Source organism: Lissotriton helveticus, chromosome 1_1 (genome assembly GCF_964261635.1).
Source record: "Lissotriton helveticus chromosome 1_1, aLisHel1.1, whole genome shotgun sequence".
Lineage (NCBI taxonomy): Eukaryota > Metazoa > Chordata > Amphibia > Caudata > Salamandridae > Lissotriton > Lissotriton helveticus.
Genome location: NC_136057.1, coordinates 433,453,785 through 433,472,800, shown reverse-complemented (window position 1 = coordinate 433,472,800; position 19,016 = coordinate 433,453,785).

Sequence of the window (19,016 nt, the reverse complement as noted above, 5' to 3'; positions counted from 1 at the left end):
CACCTCGCCGGACCCGCGCAGGTCCCGCTTCGTAGTGGTGCCTGAAGCAGCATCACTGACCCTGGGCTTTTTGGACCCTACTTTGCCCAATCGTGGGGAGCGCTGAGAGCACAGCAGGGCTGCGAGCGGAGGCACAGGGACTCAACCTCCCAGGAGTCCCTGCGAGACTGCCTGCCCTGCAACACCTGGGCCGCTCTCCCTGGCTGACACGCCCCCCGCCCCCTCTCCCTATAACAACGATCTGCAGTACCGCAGCGCGGGAGCACGCGGGAGCGCCCGGGGTGAAGCCCAGGCAAAGGGCGGGCCGTCTTAGGCCGTCAAAGGACGTACAAGGACGGGCCGGGCCCTTTCTCTTTCGTCGTGGACTCGAGGACTCAAAGTACATTTTTAATTATCCTTGTTATTTGGTATTTATTTAGCTACTGTGGCTAAGTTTAGATTTATTTCCTTGCCTTATTTATATTTGGATTGTACATATTAACCTCATATGATGTCCCTATGATCAGGGAAGGGTAGGCAGGTAACAGTAAAGACAAGTAGTGTTAAGGCAACTGGAACCCTAGATGACTTCATTATTCGGGCAACGGGGATACTGGAAAAAGAAATTGCCCTCACAGAAAAGCGTCTGTCATTAGATTTAGTCACAGGGAAACGCTCCTCTTTGGGCCGGATTGGCTCTGTGACCACCCCAGAAAAGAGCATAGTCAATGATTTGGAAGCTAGCCCAAATCTTGTAGTGATCCCTGATTCCCAACCAATACCCATGGATGATATAGTGGACTGCTCAATTGAAGATCGTTTAAGTACAGCGGGGGATAGTACCCAACATTGTAATTTGAGCCCCATAGGGCTTATTCCCTTGCAATCCCAAGCTTTGGTTCCTGACACAGTAGCCACAAAAACTAGTAAACTTAAAAGAGGGGGGTCATATTAAGGGAAGTAGAGCTAAGTCAGCAAAGACATCTGCACTCAGAGTTCTTGCTAACTCAGCCAGACAAAGGGGAATCCCCTCTGGGGATGTTGGTCATCCGACTCCTTGCTGCAATAAAAATAACAATGAAGACTTATTGGTAAATATTGAGAAGCTGGTAAAAAGCCTCTTGATGCCCCTTCTAGAGAGAACACAAATCGTTAATTTAAAACTAGACCAATTAGAGCACTTAATATCAGTTAACACACACTCTCTGGAAACATTGGCTAAGAAAAGTAATCCACCTGAGACCTTGGGTACCCGTACTATAACGAAGAAGGGGGCCCAGAAAAATCAAAGTAAAACACCTCAACCTCCTGTACTTGTGGATCCCCAGGGAATCCCTGTGCAAACCGCTTTGACCAAACCCACAATGGCGGCTATTGCGGCCTCTCGGCCTAAGACTGTAACAGCTATAGCATCGACATCAAATCCAACTGCATCTACGCCAGCGGCAGCTGCTGGGTCTAAATCAATCCCACCGAGCGGAGTGCCAGTCTCTAGTAAAATAGCCTCCCAAAATAAATAAATCTGTGTAAATATACCCCCTGACTCTGCCCCTTTTATGGCAATTCTGACAGGTGTCCCAGTAGTTGCACCAAACAAACACGAATCAAGTCAGGATCTTGTTAATAAAGTAACATTTTGGCTTAATAATAATAGGCCACCCCCACCTGCTTCTGCAACACAAATACTAAGCGTACGCAGGGTCCCTTGGGTTGGGCCAAGTAAGAAGGACCTAGAGGGGGATTGCTTCCTTATTAATTTTAGGGACAGTTGGGTCAAACACTTGATTTGTCATAAAGCAAGGTTTGCCAGAATGGGGGATATCCAATGTATAGGTTTGGAATATTTTTATCCCAACCTGTATCGTGCTCCTCCTAATTTATGTTACCCTGGGGCAAGATCTCAGGGAAATAGCTATCTTGGGTGGACACAGAGTAACGTTGGAGCACGAGCTGCCCAAAACCATCCTGGTATGAGGCACCAGGATGATGGATGTTTTATAGGGCCGCCAAATAACAATAATTTTATGCAACTACCCTACAACCGCCCAATAATAAGATTTCAGGGAGAGGAATATTTGGGGTGGATGCCAAATAACAATATACCCCTAAGAAATCGTTTTGATCCTCTAGTAGGTATGGAGGGGTTAGATTGACCAGCAGCAAGAAAGAAGGGAAATGTTTGGCTTACACAAGATCTGGTGTTGAGGGAGGGTGAGGGGGAAAGTCAGAAGGATAACCCTCTGGTGGCTGTCCCAGACTGGGATGTACAGATTATCAACTCTTTGGACCCAGAGATTTTTATTAACTCAGAATGTGAGCCGAGTCTACTTATATCTGGGCAAGATTTGGAATCCCGAACAGCACTGGTGGGTGGCAATTCAGGGGAACCTAGGCTATGCCTAATCTCATGGAATATCGCAGGTCTCTCTGGCAGAATGGAGGATGAGGCCTGGTTGGATCATGTGGGCGGCCAGGATATCCTGTGTTTTCAGGAGACATGGAGTAGAACGGAACGGGGGATTGATGGCTTTCAATCATTTAATGTTTTGGCAGTGCCATCACCATCCGGAAGGGCAAAGGGGGGGTTAATGACAGCCCTCTCTATTAAATTGAAGAATGTGATAACTTCCAAGATAGTGGACACTCCCTGGTACCAGTTGCTCCTGTTGGAAACCTTGTTTTCTGAGCCCCTGTTATTGATCAATTGGTACCACAACGTCTTTGATGAGAATGACATATCCGTAATAACGAGTCTGGAGGAAGCAATATGTAAAGCACGTAGTGAACGGCCTCTATTATTTGTTATCTGGGTTGGTGATTTCAATTGCTCGTTGTGTAAATTTGGTGATTCTAAAGTGTGTGGTTTGGAGGATCTGAACGAACAACCTTTGATGCACTTTAAACACACGCCCCAGGGGGACGCCTTAAACAATATCATTGTGCTAAATGATTTATGTATGGTGGAGCCTTGGGTTACCCCAAATTCAGCACCAATACCAACCTTTCAGGGAACTAGAGGTTTGATGAGCACTATTGATTTTGTATTAGTGTCTAGTAACTTTCTCCATTATGTTCATAGGCTTGAGGTAGTAGCAAACGCTGCAAGTGATCATAACCCCTTAATGTTATCCTTGTGCTGTCCTGCTGGAATAAAACACCCAGTTTGGGAGCAGCCCATAAAATATAATAGGAACCAAGGCGTCACTTTGAAGTGGGGGAAAATAGATGCTGTGGGCTTAGAGGCAGAGATCTTTAATGCCCACAGTTCTGAAATCGAATTATGTTTATTGCCAACATCTGATCCTGAAAAGGTCATTGGGAACTTTGAAAAATTATGCGGGCATGTGGCTGAGCATCTTAAAAACCGGTTGGAAAAAACAACTCAAAGGGTTTTAGATGGTTCAACTCCGTGTGTTCCGCATCATATAAATCCCTAAAAGTGGCCCTACAACAAAAACGTAGGAATAGAGAAATGGTAAAAACGACTAGAAGGGCCTATAAAGAGGCTATTAAAAAAGGAAACAGGACTTAAAAAATTGTGCCTGGGAAGACCTAGAGAAGGCCTCTGAGTTAAAAGATAGTAGGCTCTTCTGGGAAGTAGTAAATCGTCCCCTTTTTTCGAGTGATGCTACGGATAACATAGTGATGCAGGTCACTAGTGAATCATGGGAAGCCCATTTTGGTAAGATTTTTAACCCATAGGCGTTACTACCTCTTCATTTGTTGGACAACTCAGGGGACCTGGTGGTCCCATCCACAGCTTTGTCCCTTAGCTCTTCATTTACATTGGAAGAGGTGGAGGAGGCTTTGAGGAAAGGCATATTATTAAAAGCCCCGGGCCCGGATGCCGTCCCCCTGGACTTCTATAGGCACAACATTGAAGTATGGGCACCGCTGTTGCTGAACGTGTTTAGGGCAGTTGTTATTGGACGTATCCCTGTGTCATGGAAGGAGGCAGTGGTGGTGTCGATTTTTAAGAAGGGCGATAGGTGTGACCCCCGATGCTATCGTCCTATTTCATTAATTGATGCGTCATGTAAGTTATTGGGCAGGGTCATTTTGGCCAGATTGGAAACATGGGCAGACTCTGTGGGTCTAATTGTGAATTCCCAGTATGGATTCAGAAGAGGAAAGGGGACAGTCGAACAGTGTTTGAATTTGGCGCTAATTATAGGCAAGTACATGAAGGCAAGGAATTCTGCAATCTACCTTGCCTTCATGGATTTGTCAAGCGCATTTGACACTGTTTTTAGAAGTAAGCTGTGGCAGATGATGGACGATATGGGTTTTGAGGAACCCTTGGTTACATTACTCCGCAGATTACATGCAGCTACAACCGTGGCCATAAGTCGGACCTGGGGGCGAAATGACAAAATCTATTCCCTCAACCGAGGGGGTGCGACAAGGTTGCATTTTAGCGCCTTTTTTGTTCCTAGTATATACAAATGGCATGGAGAAGTATTTGTTGGATCACTGTTGTGATTTTCCAAAGGTAAACGGTAGGAGTATTCCAATACTTTCTTATGCCGACGACACGGTATTAATGACCCTTACAGGAAATAGCATGCAGATTTGTCTAAACGCTTTTAATACCTTCATGAAGGACCTAGACCTGAAAGTAAACTTTGCAAAATCTTTTGCAATGGTCTGTGGTCCAAAAGGGTCACAATCTAGGAAGTTTATGGTTAATGACTTTACCATTGAAAAGGTAGAGAACTTTAATTACCTGGGAAATCTCTTTAACCGCAAACTGAGCTGGGCCCCATTAATGAAAGCTAGAGCCCAGAGTGCCAGTCGATCCATAGAGGGCCTGTTCCGCTTTTGTGGTAAACTAGGTCAAAAACCGGTCGCACACCTAAAAACTCTTTATAGATCTAAATGCCTATCTGTGGCCACTTATGGGTCGGGGGTATGGGGGATTGAAAGCCCTGCTATAATACAGGTGATGGAAAATAAATTCCTAAAGCGGGTATTATCGATCCCACCGGGTTCATCAAATAGTTTCTGCCACAGTGAAATGGGAATGAGCAGGGTCACGGATATTGTTCGTCTGTCGCCTCTATTACTATGGGGTAAAATATGGTTATCGGATGACCTGCAGCTCTCTAAAGAAATCCTTCAAGATTGTAAGAGCCTTGATAATGCAAAGCGGATCCCTTGGCTGTCATATGTCAGTGATATGCTGCATAGGATAGGATTGGGTAATGTTTATGATAATCCTGAAAATATCCAGGGAAACATTAAAGCCCACATTAAAGCAAGCTATTGGAAATCCCTAAACACACCAAGTCTGGGTGGGCCAGCTGATTATGCACGTACACTACAGCATCAGTTCTACTTAACTTTTACAAATCATGTGCAATGGCGGTTTTACCTCACAAGGTTCAGATTAAATATCCTTCACTTTCTTTTTGCCTTTCCTAAACAAGGGGGCTGGTGTGAGAGGCTGCCCCCTTGTCCTTGCAATAACAGAGTAAGTCAGAGTACCATACATGTTGTTCTCTTTTGTTCTTTATATCAGGAGCCAAGGATTAGATTCATTAAGCCTATCCTGAAGGGGCGGCAACCATCTAACCATAAAGAAGGTTATGACTACCTGTTATCGCTATCTTCCACTGGAATATGTTGCGCTATGTTAAACTTCATACGAGTGTCACTCCAGATTAGGAAACGCTATGGATAATCTGGCCGCAGATTTGTACTTGGCCGTGGGAATTTGTATTTTTGCTGTATGATGGCCTCTCAATTTTTAACTATTGTGTGTAATAATATATGCTGACTTAGGGTGATTAATGTGGGTCTTATTATTTGTATGCTTATATCCTGACAATTGATTTGTAGAATGTACCAAATATGTTTTTGTCCTTTTAAAGATGTGTAATAATAGATGGTTCTTTTTATATGGACAATTGTGCTTTGTAAATTTTAAATGTATTTTTATGATTCGTTGTATGAATCGAATAAAGTTTTTTTAACCGAACCGTATGCTGTTAGCGAGAAGGCAGGCCTACTGGAAGGGCGGCAATAATCCATAAGAATGCTGTTGATTGCAAGCATAGAACTAACAACTTCTACTCGTCCTTCCACTGCCTGTTCCTAAAATTCAGATCCGAAAACCTACGTCCACTAAACAATGTCATTCATTGCCCTTCTAGAGACAATTTTTATTTTGCTGATTTTTAATGAAGCGCACATTCACCATAGGTCTCTAGATACTAAGTAGTTGGAGAAAATAAAAAAGACTAGATAAACAAGAATCAGCAATCATATGCCTGTTTGAATAGCCTTGTCTGTAATTGCTTCCTGAACTTTATAAAATTATCTTCAAATCACAGATGATCCATAAGGGAAACTGACCTCCTAAATATTTCTTTCTGTATTTGGAAATCACTAGGTTATATAAGTTGGATGACCATAAGAGTTGAGTGGAAGTACATTTACTGATTCTCCTAGTCACAAAGCAAGGGGCCACACCATGGTGTGCTTTAAATCTGATCCAAGCAGTCTTAAATTTGGTTCTTTGCCTTATGGGCAGCCAATGAAATTGCTTCAAAATTGGTGTCACGTGGCTAGTGTGCGGATGTTTGTAGAACAAATGTGCTGCCTCATTTTGTACCACTTGAAGTCGATGAATGGCATTGTTAGGGAGGCCTAAGTACATTGCATTTGAGTAGTTAGGTCTTGACATAATGGTTGCCAAAATAATCATTTTAACAGCATCCATCTGGAGAAGAAAGGCTATCTTCTTCATAATTTTTAGCATAAATATACTCTTGGAAACAAAGCAAACACAAAGAGATGATGGATAGAGTGCTGAAACTTTTCAGACACTCACCCCCAGTCACAGAACTGGGTTGAATCCATCATCATTCTTTAGCTCACTCTGCCACCCTAGTTCAGACACAGCTATTCGGGCTGGACTGTTCCCATGAGGCACAGTGTCAAGACTGATTTGCATATAGCTGGGTCGGAACTGAGGTGGTAGAGTGAGCTACAAAATGATGATGGATTCAACCCAGATCTGTGACTGGGGGTGAGTGTCTGAAAAGTGTCAGCGCTCCGTACATCATCACCTTGTGTTTGCTTTATACTCTTAGAAACAACAGCCCCGATCTGAGATTTCATTGAAATACAATCTACAATGATGACTTCCAGGCTCTTGGATGAATTTTTTGGGACCGGTAAAGCTCCTATTTCCACCAACCAGTATAGTTTGTGCCAGATGTCAGGTCTGTTATGGAGAACTGCTCCCTACTTCTTGTCGGCATTCAATTTCAATTGGTTGTTGTTCATCCAATTGCAAATGAAGCACAGGGTATTTTGGAATTCCGGCTGAGATGCCATAGAGCTGCCCAAGCAGCGTAGCAGTTGTGAATCATCTGCTTAGTTATATAGCCTACAACCTCTGGCAGTTAACTCTCTTAATAATACCCTAATGCAGATGGTAAATAGATGGTTGATACAGAGGACCCTTGGGACACCCCACAGTTAACTGATAATACTTCTGTTTTAAACGGTTGTAATGTAATGTAATGTAATGTAAAAAGTATTTCTATAGCGCAACTAACACCAGACGGTTTCTTGGCGCTCGGTTTGAGTTGTACAGCTTGTATCCAATCTTCCTGAAAAGATGTGATCCATTCTAATGCTGTACCTTGGGTCCCTGCAGTCTTCTCTCAATTCAGCAGAATAGTGTGATCCACCATATCAAAGGTCGCCTTGTATCATTGACTAATGACAAGATTACTGATTTGGTACTGTGGTAAGGGTGAACGCCCACCTCCTGAAGCTCCAGATGATCTGATTTCTTCAGATGATTACAGATTTCACTAGACGCATGTGCTTCGATGATCTTCGATAGATAGGTGAGCAAAGATATTAGGTGATAGCTCTTCAGAATGGTTGGTTCATCCTCATGTTTTTTTTAACAAGGAAATGATCTCTGCAAGTCCTTTAGGTACAAGACCAAAAGTTAAAGATTGATTGAGCAGATTCCTTAAAGGAGTTTCAATTGTCCTAAATATGGCTCTCATAACTCCTGGGAATCACATATCCAATGGTGAGGCGGATTTACTTTCTGCCACTAATTCTGTCAAGTAATTTGATCTAATAGCATGAAGGTGGAGAGGATATGAAGATTATTATCCTCCTCTCTAGGATTCCCTCCATTTTCAATTTAGTAATGCTATCCTTGATTACCTTAATTTTAGCTAAAAAAACATTTATTTAATTGATCTCACTATTAAACTCGTTCTGTCACACTTCAATATTTGTCTTAACAACTTTAAATGTCATTGAGGTGATTCTACTGACAGAGCAGCAGAGGCATTCTCTTTGTTCCTTTCTGAAAACAATCCTATCCATCACAGCTGAAAGCCAACACATATTATATGTTCTATGTTAGATATATTAATCTCTGATAATGTCCTGCTCATAAGTGATGAACCAATTTCTGTAGATTGGTCAGACCACTACCAGATGCCTTTATATCTGATCTTTTACTGTTGCAAATCCTTCAAACACCTGAAAAACGAGATACCCTGGTTCCTTGACACCAAATATATCAATATCAACATCCTGGCATTGATAGTCTCTTATAATCTTTTCCCATCATTACAGAACAAGATCAAAATATCTACTCTTTTAGCCGCAATGCATCTAAATTCACTGGTGAGTTATTTCCTTTCAAATGTAAAATGAAAAGACCCACACCCTCAGTTCCTTGGTTCTTCAAACTTCTCTTGGATTAGAGGAAATTGCTAAGAGTGATTGAGAATAAATGGAAACTCTTTCTCCCCTCGAAACTTCGAAAACCTGAGAAGAGCCAGAAGGCTGTACAAGAGTTATGTATTAAACGCAAAGTCCATCCACACTAAGTCTCTCATTAATTCTGCCAAGAATCACCCGCGCAGCGGGCGGGCGCAGCGGGCGCAGCGGGCGCGCCAGAGGCGCGCCAGAGGCAAGCCCGTCTGGGCCCGTCCGGGCCAGTACCGGGACCAGGGCCACTCCCCCTGGCCCTGGGCTCATGGATACCCACAGTACCCCCTTGTGCTATTCCTCTTGTCAGTTGCGGGAACTTAATATACCGATCACGAATTCGCGATGCCGACACTTGCCCCCCCCCAGCTGCATAGCATCCACTCCTGCCCCATGTACAGGCTGTAACTATACTCTCCCATGTCCTATGCCTTCTGCTTATAGTATCTGCCCCACACCTAAGCGCTATTTTCGCTCGGCGCTTATCAACGCCCGCTCCCTCCCGAAACATAGCTTGGAAATTAGGGAATTTATTGTAAATCAGGAGCTGGACTTTTTGTTCGTAACTGAATCATGGGGAGATGCTGCCTCCGGTCCGGATTTCTGTTCGGCCACACCGGAGGGCTTCTGTGTGGTAAGACAGGACAGAACTACGGGGAGAGGAGGTGGCTTAGCCATTATCTATAAAGGGGTTTTTCAATCCAAGATCGAACCTATTCACCGACTGGATTGCGAAGCCTGTACCTTTTCCATCACACTTAATCATAATCAAGTTTTTAAGGGAATTCTTTTATACCGCCCCCCTGGCCCGCATGCCCGTTTCCTTTCGGCTCTTGATGAATTTACGGAACTCTCCTTGGCCCATTCTGACTATACCATCTTGGGGGACTTCAACTTTCATTTGGAAGTCGTAGGGGACAAAGACACCACTCAACTTATTGCCGACCTACTCGCGGTAGGATTACAGCAGTTGGTGGCAGCCCCTAATCATCAAGCAGGCCATACGCTTGATGGCTTGTTCACCAACAACCCCAACATCTCACTGTCCACAGTTCTTCCCGTAGTATGGTCAGACCACTTTGCAGTTATTTTCACCATACTGGCTCATAACCCCAACCCTCCTCAATCCACATCTCGAACCCCCATTAGTACCAGAGCCTGGAAAAACCTGGACTACCCTCTACTGTCCAATATCTTGGCTGGATCCTCTAATGAGGCATCACCGCACCCCAGTCTACTGTCCAGCAGATACCAGGAATGGATTCTGGATGCAATTAATCAAGTAGCCCCGGCTAAATCCATTATTTCCAACCGGGCCACGCCATCTGCCCAATGGTTCACAGAGGATCTTCGACTACAGCGGCAGTATTGTAGGAATTTAGAAAGGCGCTGGCGCAAGCACTACAGTCTTTCGGACAAGCAAACCTACAAAGATGCGCTAGTGTGACATAAGAAATCTATCATTAAGCATAAAAGCGCTTTTTTCTTGCCCAGATTGAGTCTGCCCAGAACTCTGCTCGAAAGCTATTTCAAGTAGTCGATTCTCTCTCCAACTGGCCGACAGGGCCTCCCATTGAGCCATCTCAAGACCTGAGTATTGCGGTAGCAACTTTCTTCTCCACCAAGGTTATGAATATCTACTCATCTTTCTCCTCCCCTAAATGCTCGGACTGTCCTGACCCTCTTCCTTTGTCCCCCTCACTCACACCTACCTTTTCCAACTTTCACATGGTCTCGACGGACCAGATCAGCAAGCTAATCACTTCTATCAAATCTGGGTCTCCGTTAGACCCCTGCCCCCCCCCTATACTGAGCGCTCTAACTGAGGTCATTACTTCCCCGCTCACGGACTTATGTAATTCCATCTTCCAGACAGGCATTTATCCTGAAATTTGGAAAAAAGCAGTCATCAAGCCCCTGTTAAAAAAACGTCCCTGGACCCCGCTGACTCAGCTAATTATAGACCTATTGCCTGCCTCCCATTCCCGGCCAAAATATTTGAAGCAGTCATGAATAAACAGCTTTCGGGCTTCCTCGATTGTCACCAACTTTTAGATGATGCCCAGTTCGGGTTTAGGAAGGGCCACAGCACAGAAACAGCTTTGATAAAGGCCTCGGACGAGATCAGGACTATAATGGACCAGGGTGGGGCAGCGGTCCTTGTACTCCTAGATCTGTCCGCTGCCTTTGACACGGTCGATCATTCCATCTTGATCGACCGTGTCACATCCCTGGGGGTGACCCATCTTGCCAGGGACCTCATTGCTTCGTTTCTGGCTAACCGCACGCAGGCGGTGAAACTGGGCACTTTCTATTAGCCCACCTTCACCCTTCCGTGCGGGGTGCCCCAGGGCTCCTCGCTAAGCCCCACATTATTTAATATATATGTGGCGGATTTGGCGAGGGTCATAAAAGCACACGGGCTGCGCTTAACCACCTATGCGGATGACACCCAATTGGTGTTGGCGGTACATAAGGATGGACCAGCCGTTGCTGCAAGATTCCAGGAGGGAATGTTGGCCATTAGCTCATGGATGTCAAGCAACTGCTTGAAATTAAATTCGGACAAGACCGAGGTGATGACCTTTGGCAACCTTTCACCGGAATGGTCCCCCATCTGGTGGCCCAGTGAAATGGGTCCACCCCCCACTCCAGTTGCCAAGGTCAGAAACCTCGGTGTCATGTTCGATGACAAGCTGTTGTTTAAGCACCATGTGAATGCAGTGGTCTCCTTCTGCACTCTGAGGAAGAACAAGAAGCTGTTGCCATATCTCCTTCCAGATGCAGGGAAAACATTGATCACCACTTTCGTTTTCTCTAAAATGGATTATGGCAACGCTCTCTTCCTCAGCACGCAAGAACAGGTCCTAACCAAACTACAATCGGTGCAAAATGCTGCAGTCAGAATCCTGCTCGGCATCCCCAGTCGCCGCCCCACCTCTTCGGCCATACGTCACCTGCATTGGCTAAGAGTCAAGAGTCGGATAAAGTTTAAGACACTCTGTATCGCCTACAAGGCCATCCATGACTCAGGACCCAGGTTCCTTAAGGATGCTTTTCGGATCTACGCTCCTCAAAGATCACTTCGCTCATCTTGCACCCACCTCATCTCTGTCCCACGTACCAGAACCACTAGCTGGGGAGACAGACGTTTCTTAGTAGCAACCCCCAGGCTGTGGAATTCTCTCCCTTTGTCCATCAAAACCAGTCCCACTCTTATCATCTTCCGTAAACTCCTGAAAACCTGGTTATTTAATCAATGATTCATCTAGCAGCTCTCTGTCCCAGGTAGTCCGATATGCGCCGAGACACCCCAGGGTATTTGTGCGCAATAAAAATCCCAAAAACATAAACATAAACAAACACAAAAAAACTTTTTAAAGTAGTCTTGACAGGTTAATAATCTTCTTGCTGCTATCAAATTCTATCAGCAAATCCAGAGAATGTGTTACGTTTTTGAATGAAAACAATGAGAACTATGGAATTCTCAAGAAACATACAGACCTAATGTGCAGAATGAAAAAGAGTTGGCTAAAATTTGTTGAACTCTGAAATGAACCTTTTTAAAAGTTATTTAAAGTGAACCACTCAATGGATCATGAGGTTATTGGGAGCATCAATGTGTAGGTTTCAATTCGATCATTACAGACTGTTAAGTCTTTTAGCCAGTCAGTTGCTCATGGAGAGTTGTGGTTTCCCCAGTCATCGAGACCATGCGTTTGGCCAGAAGTAGAGCCATTTCTGTAAAGCATCTAGTTCCTTTGGGAATGTCCTTAACGTGCCCTAGTAGTGCCACAAGCAGGTGTGGTAGTGGGCGATGATCCGTTATTCGAGGCAACAGGGTTAAAACCTCCTCCCAGTAAGACTAAACAGATGGACCATATAGACGGCACCTGCATGGTCCGCACCACAGCATGCACAATTATATGTGTAGGACAGATCTTTGTGGTATCGGCAAGCTGGGGTACTGTAGGCCCTGTGCATGTATTTGAAATGTAACATTTGTTGTCAATAGTTTAGAGATATTAGACCCGTTTGAGCAAGTACATTACCGCCATTGCAAATTCAATAAAAATACACCCAGGACATATGAGCATTATCATTGACCCAGATAAAGTGAATCATTAGGGACTTAAGTGTATGGAGGAGATTATTTTAAAAGGTGATATGAATATTTTCGGACAAATAAACTAAATTTAGATAAAACTACCATTTTAGCAGTGCCACTCTGCCCACCAGGGACAATGGAAGTTTTACCCAAGTGCCCAGTTGACGCTGTGCAGTGTGGAAGGCTGGGCCATAATTTAAATGAATGACAGACTCCATCTCTCTGTGTAGGATAATTCTAGAGTATTTGATCGAGTCCATGACCCTCTTAACCAGGCATTCCAGTGGACGAGGTCTTATGTTATCGGCTGTTGCAAATATATTAGTTTTGTCCCAGTTAATGTTGACATTGGAGTGTCAAACAAATATAATAATTTATCTGACCAGTGTGGGTACATTAACGTCCGGATGCTTAACAAAAACCAAAATATCATCTGCATACATTGATAATATTTTACCAGAGTGAAAGGACAGTCCTCTGTGCAAGTACCGCTACAAGAGTTGGCCGGCGAGGGGATAGTAAAGGGGATAGAGGGCATCCCTGCTGGGTGCCTCTGTCAATGTGGCAGGGCTCAGATAATAGACCATTCACTGTAAACCTAACAGTGGGGTCAATGTATAGTAGTGAAATAAGGGTCTAAAATCCTTTTGGGATACCAATACGCCTGAGCACCTCCATGAGGAACCGTCACTCCAGTGAGTCAAAGGCCTTCTTGGCATCCAACAGTACCACTGTCGCTTTGAGCGCTGTTTAAGTTGATGTAAACCAGTGACCACCATACAAAGATTATTGGAAGTGGATTGATGTGACACAAAAATGGCCTGAGCTAGGGAGACTAGCTTTTCAAGCAACTGGGACAGTCTGGTCGCAATTATTCCAGTGAGGTTTTATTTTCGCAATTCAGCAATGTCTATGAGAAGTACAGTATGTGACATCCCTTCCGTGTTTGGGAGTACTGAAATTACTGTTTTGCACAGTGTTAGGGGGAGTACACCATCTGTGAGCACCTCTGTGTATAGTTCCAAAAGATAAGATGCTAATATGTGTTTAAATGCCTTATAAAAATCAATTGTCAGGCCATCTGAACCCGGTGCTTTGCTCCTGCTAAGGCCTCTATGGCAGCCACTATCTCCTCCACCGATATTGTGTGACTCCAGAATTGTTAATGGTCATTCTCTATGCAGACCAAGGCCTATTCCTCTAGGTAAGCAGATATGTGTGTAGCAAGGCCTGTGATTCGGGAATCGTAGATCCGCGTATACAATTAGGCACCACATCATACCCTCACTGTTCCAGATCAGGAAATCTAGCGATAATGCCCCGGTTACTTACCGGTAATCTTCATTACTCCGAGTCCATGTCTTCCTCGCCACAGTATTCACATATGAGCCTCTGGCTCCACACAGAACTCCAAGTACAAAAACAGCGCTCTAGTCTCCCTCTCCCTCCTTCAAGATGGCCCCCAGTGGCTCCAGCCAATCCCATAAAGGGACACAGAAGCACCAACACGACCTGAAGAACCAAGCCGCAGACATGAAGCCACCACCAGGGCCGGGAGGGAAGGGAAACTATACTGTGGCGAGGAAGACATGGACTCGGAGTAATGAAGATTAGCGGTAAGTAACCGGGGCATTACCTCCTCGTCCTGTCTTCCTCGCCACAGTATTCACATATGAGCCGATACCAAAGCAATCAGCTTCATGTAAGGAAACAGACCACACCATTAGTGCAGCGAAACATATTTTAATATACAGAGGCATAACAACCAAAAAGGACAACCTCTCAAGTTACCCCCGCAGACAAAACAGAAGAGGCAAACGAAACAGAACCCCCACCCCCAATCTGGAGGCGGTAATGGGACATGAAGGTATGCGGGGAAGACCACGTAGCAGCCCTGCAAACATCCTCCATGGACACCCCTTTGAAAGAAGCCCAGGACACAGCAACAGATCTGTTGGATAGACCCTGAACAGGAAGGGAGGGGATCTCAGAGACCGAAGCATATGCCAACATAATGGCCTCCTTAATCCAACGACTGATCGTGGAGAGGGAGGGTTTCAGTCCCTGACGTGATAAACCCAAATTGACAAACAAGTTGTCAACCTTACAAAAGGAAGACGTGCGTGACAAATAAATCAATAAGGCACGACGAACATCCAAGAGGTGCAAAAGGGATTCCTCATCCAAGGAAGGATCAGGACAAAGAACCGGAAGAACCACCTCAGCAGACCGGTGAAAATAAGAATCCACCTTAGGAACAAAGGTAGGATGAGGGCGCAAGACCACACGGTCTGACTAAACCAACAAAAATGGGGCAGAACGAAGGAAAGCACCCAACTCACCCATACGTCTGGCAGAAGCAATTGCCACAAGAAACACCACCTTGAGTGTCAAAAACTTCAAGTCCACCGACTCCAATGGTTCGAAAGGAGCCAACTGCAAGGAATGCAAAACCAAAGGAAGGTCCCAAGGAGGAGGACACAAGATAGGATGGGGCGTTGGAAAGAAAGAGACTTAAAAAGTCTAGCAACCAATGGAGAAATAGACACCAAACGTAGGACATGAAATGCCCGAATGGCGGCCCATTGAGCCCGAAGAGTCGAAATGGCCAAGCCCAACACAAATCCATCATTCAGAAAATCCAGAATGCGAGCTGGATCCAAAGAATCCAACGAAAGCTCACGACCAACACACCAAGAAGCAAAATTATCCCAGTGCTTGGCGTAGGATTTAAGCGTAGAAGGCCGCCGGGACTGCTGAATGACCCCAGCCACAGTCACAGAACAACCCTCACGTATCAGAGAATCCCTCTCAAGAGCCAGGCCCGCAGACTCATGGAACGGAACACCGGCAGAGGAAGAAGAGGGCCCATAAGAGGATACGGCATGAACGGCAAGGTCCACCCCGGAGACACAGCCAATTCCAACAGCAGGGGATACCAAGGTCAACGCTTCCAACCTGGAGCAATCAGAAGCACAAAGGACCCCTCCCTCCTGATCTTCTGCAAAACAGCTGGAATCAGGGGAACAGGGGGAAACGCATACAACAGACCCTTCGGGCAAAGGAATGAAAATGCGTCCACTCTCCAGGCATCCTGGCAAGGCATAATCGTGCAAAAGCATCGGATCTGGGCATTGTCCTGGGAGGCAAACAGGTCCACAATCGGACAGCCAAACATCACCTGCAACCTCCTGAACATCCACCACATGAGGGACAAGCACCCCATCGAAGGAAACACCCGGCTCAGACAATCCGCCACAGTGTTCTCCACGCCAGGCAGGTAAATGGCCGACAGGGACTCCAGATGCACTTCCGCCCAACAACAAATGCGACGGCTGAGGCAACTGAGGGAGCGAACCTTGCACCCCCCTTGATGGTTCACATAAGACATCACAACCTGATTGTCCGTACGGATCTGCACATGGTGACCCCGAACAAGATCCCTGAAATCCAACAGACCTAGAAGGACGACCTTCAGCTCCTTGTAGTTGGAGGAACAGGACAACACATACTGAGGCCAAACCCCCTGAATCGTCGAATCCCCCAGAGTAGCACCCCACCCCAGCAGACTGGCATCGGTAGTGACCACGCGGGTGGGAACAATCAGAAAGGGGCAGCCCCTGGACAGATGACCGTCGTCCAACCACCAACTCAGGACCACCCGAACAGCCTCCGTCATAGGAACCAAAACACCCATATCGAGGGAACAGGGGTCCCAATGCGACAAAATGTGGGACACCACCGGGTACATGTGGAGGCGAGCCCATGGCACCATCAACAACGATGCCGACATCAGACCCTGAACCCGCACACAAAGGCTCACTGGATGAGAATGCCCCAACAACAGGGCACGAACTGCAGACATCAGGGACAGAATCCTGGGAGGGGGCAGGAACACCATCCCCAACTGAGTCCTGAACAGAGCCCATATGAAAGTCAATTCCTGCGCAGGAACCAGGGAGGACTTCGGCACATTCACGAGGAACCCATGATGCTCCAGGACATGGCAGACCCTCAGGACATGCAACTCCGCCTTAGGAAGAGAAGAAGCAGAAATTAAAATGTCGTCCAGATATGGAAAAACACTAATGCCCTCCCCATGTAAATGGCCAATAAGAGGAGCCAGAATCTTAGTAAAGATCCTGGGAGCAGAGCAGAGTCCAAAAGGCAATACCTGGAATTGGTAATGATGACCCAGTACGCAAAACCGGAGAAACTTCTGAAAGTCCGGATGAATAGGAACATGCAGGTAAGCATCCTGTAAGTCTATCAATGCAAGGAAATCCCCCTGAGATACCAGAGGAAGGATCAAAGGAAGGGAAATCATTTTGAACCGTTGGTGAGGGATGAAAGTATTGACTCACTTCAGGTCCATCACAGGCCGAAGATCCCCGGTGCGCTTGGACACCAGGAAAAGTATGGAATACACCCCCTTCCCCAACTGATCGCTGGGCACAGGAATCACCGCCTTTTTGACCACCAGGGAATTTATGCCGTCCAAAAGCGCCAACTTTTTCACAGGATCTTTGGGACAAGGAGTGGCCCTGAAACAGTCTGGGGGAGTCCGGGCAAACCCAAGGTGTAAACCCTCCGAAATCACCCCAAGCACCCATTGGTCTGACACAGTCTCTCGCCAAGAGTCCATGAAGTAAGTGAGGCGACCCCCAACCGGACCCACACCAGGAGCGATCCAGTGAGGACTTGGAAGCAGGAGTGGATGAGGAAGACGCACCGGAGAACCGGGATTTATCAAAGGAAGGAGCACCCCGGCCACGCCCCCTACCACGAAAGGGCTGACCAGCCCGACCCTTTTTAGAAGGACCAAAAGACCTCTGCGAACCAAAGGCACGGAACCGGCCAGGCCGCTCAGGAGCAAGCAGTTTACGGTCCTCCGCCGTCTTCTTTACCATCTCGTCCAGGGGCGAACCAAAAAGTTTAATCCCAGAAAAAGGGATCTTCATAAGCAGGCTCTTCTGCGCAGCATCAGCTTTCCATGAACGGAGCCACAACTGTCGTCGTGCCGCCACAGAGGACCCGGCCGCAGAAGCCGCCGCCCCCAATGAATCAAAGGAGATATCTGAAAGCAGACGAACCTGTTGCTCCATCATCGCCAGGGTAGAAGAAACATCCTCCCCCTGGTCCATCAGTTCCGACAGAGACTGAAAATCCTTAAGCAAGGATTGGATAGTGTAAGATGAATATGTAGCAGCCCTGATAGAAAAATTTGCAGCCGCAAAAGTGCGTTTCACCGCACCATCCACCTTACGGTCAACCGGGTCAGCAGGAGAAGAGTCTTCCGAAACAACAGTCCCATGTGAAGACACGCTGGCCAACAAAGAGTCAACTTTCACTGAGGAAGGGTATTTCACAGCAAAATCCTGTAGCGCGTACCGCTTACCCAAAAAACGCGGAAAGGAACCCTTATCCACATCCTTCCATTCATTCTCCAAGACCTTCAAAACAGAAGAATGCAGAGGCAAAGAATCAGGCTCGGGACGCTGATAGTGGGAAAACAGAACGTCCTCCAGAGGCACAACAGAAGCTGGAAACACCAAGTTCTCACGAATGTGACCCAGCACCTCCTTAAGGTCGGCACCCTGCACAAAGCGACCCCTGACATCAACTTCATCCTCAACGTCAGAATCAGCAGCAGCAGCTCCATCCACCTTCGTCTTTTTAGGAGGAGGAATAGGCATCTGACCGTGCAATGCAGCAGACACAGCAGAATTGATCATCTGCTGTAACAATTCCATAGAAGGAACCTGCACCCCCGAACCAGAAGCCTCATTCAAAGAATCAGGAGCACCAAGACCAGAGGAATCATCCATGACGTCCACACTCGTGAATGAGTGCAAAAACAAACACAGGCAAAGAGCAGAACAGCCCGGTAAAAGAAGGACCTGAGGTAGCCAAGCAACCGAACAAACCACACCTCGGCCCAAGCGAAAAGCATAAAATCAGCCGGAAGAGCCGCGCGCACACACAGGAAAAACAGTCTCAGACCATTGCGTGCCGAGCCGAGCCCTGAATGCGCCCCTATCGTAGCAGAGACATGAAGAGGCAGCAAACCATGCCGACGCCCAAACCGGCAGCAGGTAAGGAAAAGCGAACGGAAGCCTCCGGCCCCCATTGACATCGCACTCAGCGCGTCCGGTTAAGGGAAAAAAACAAA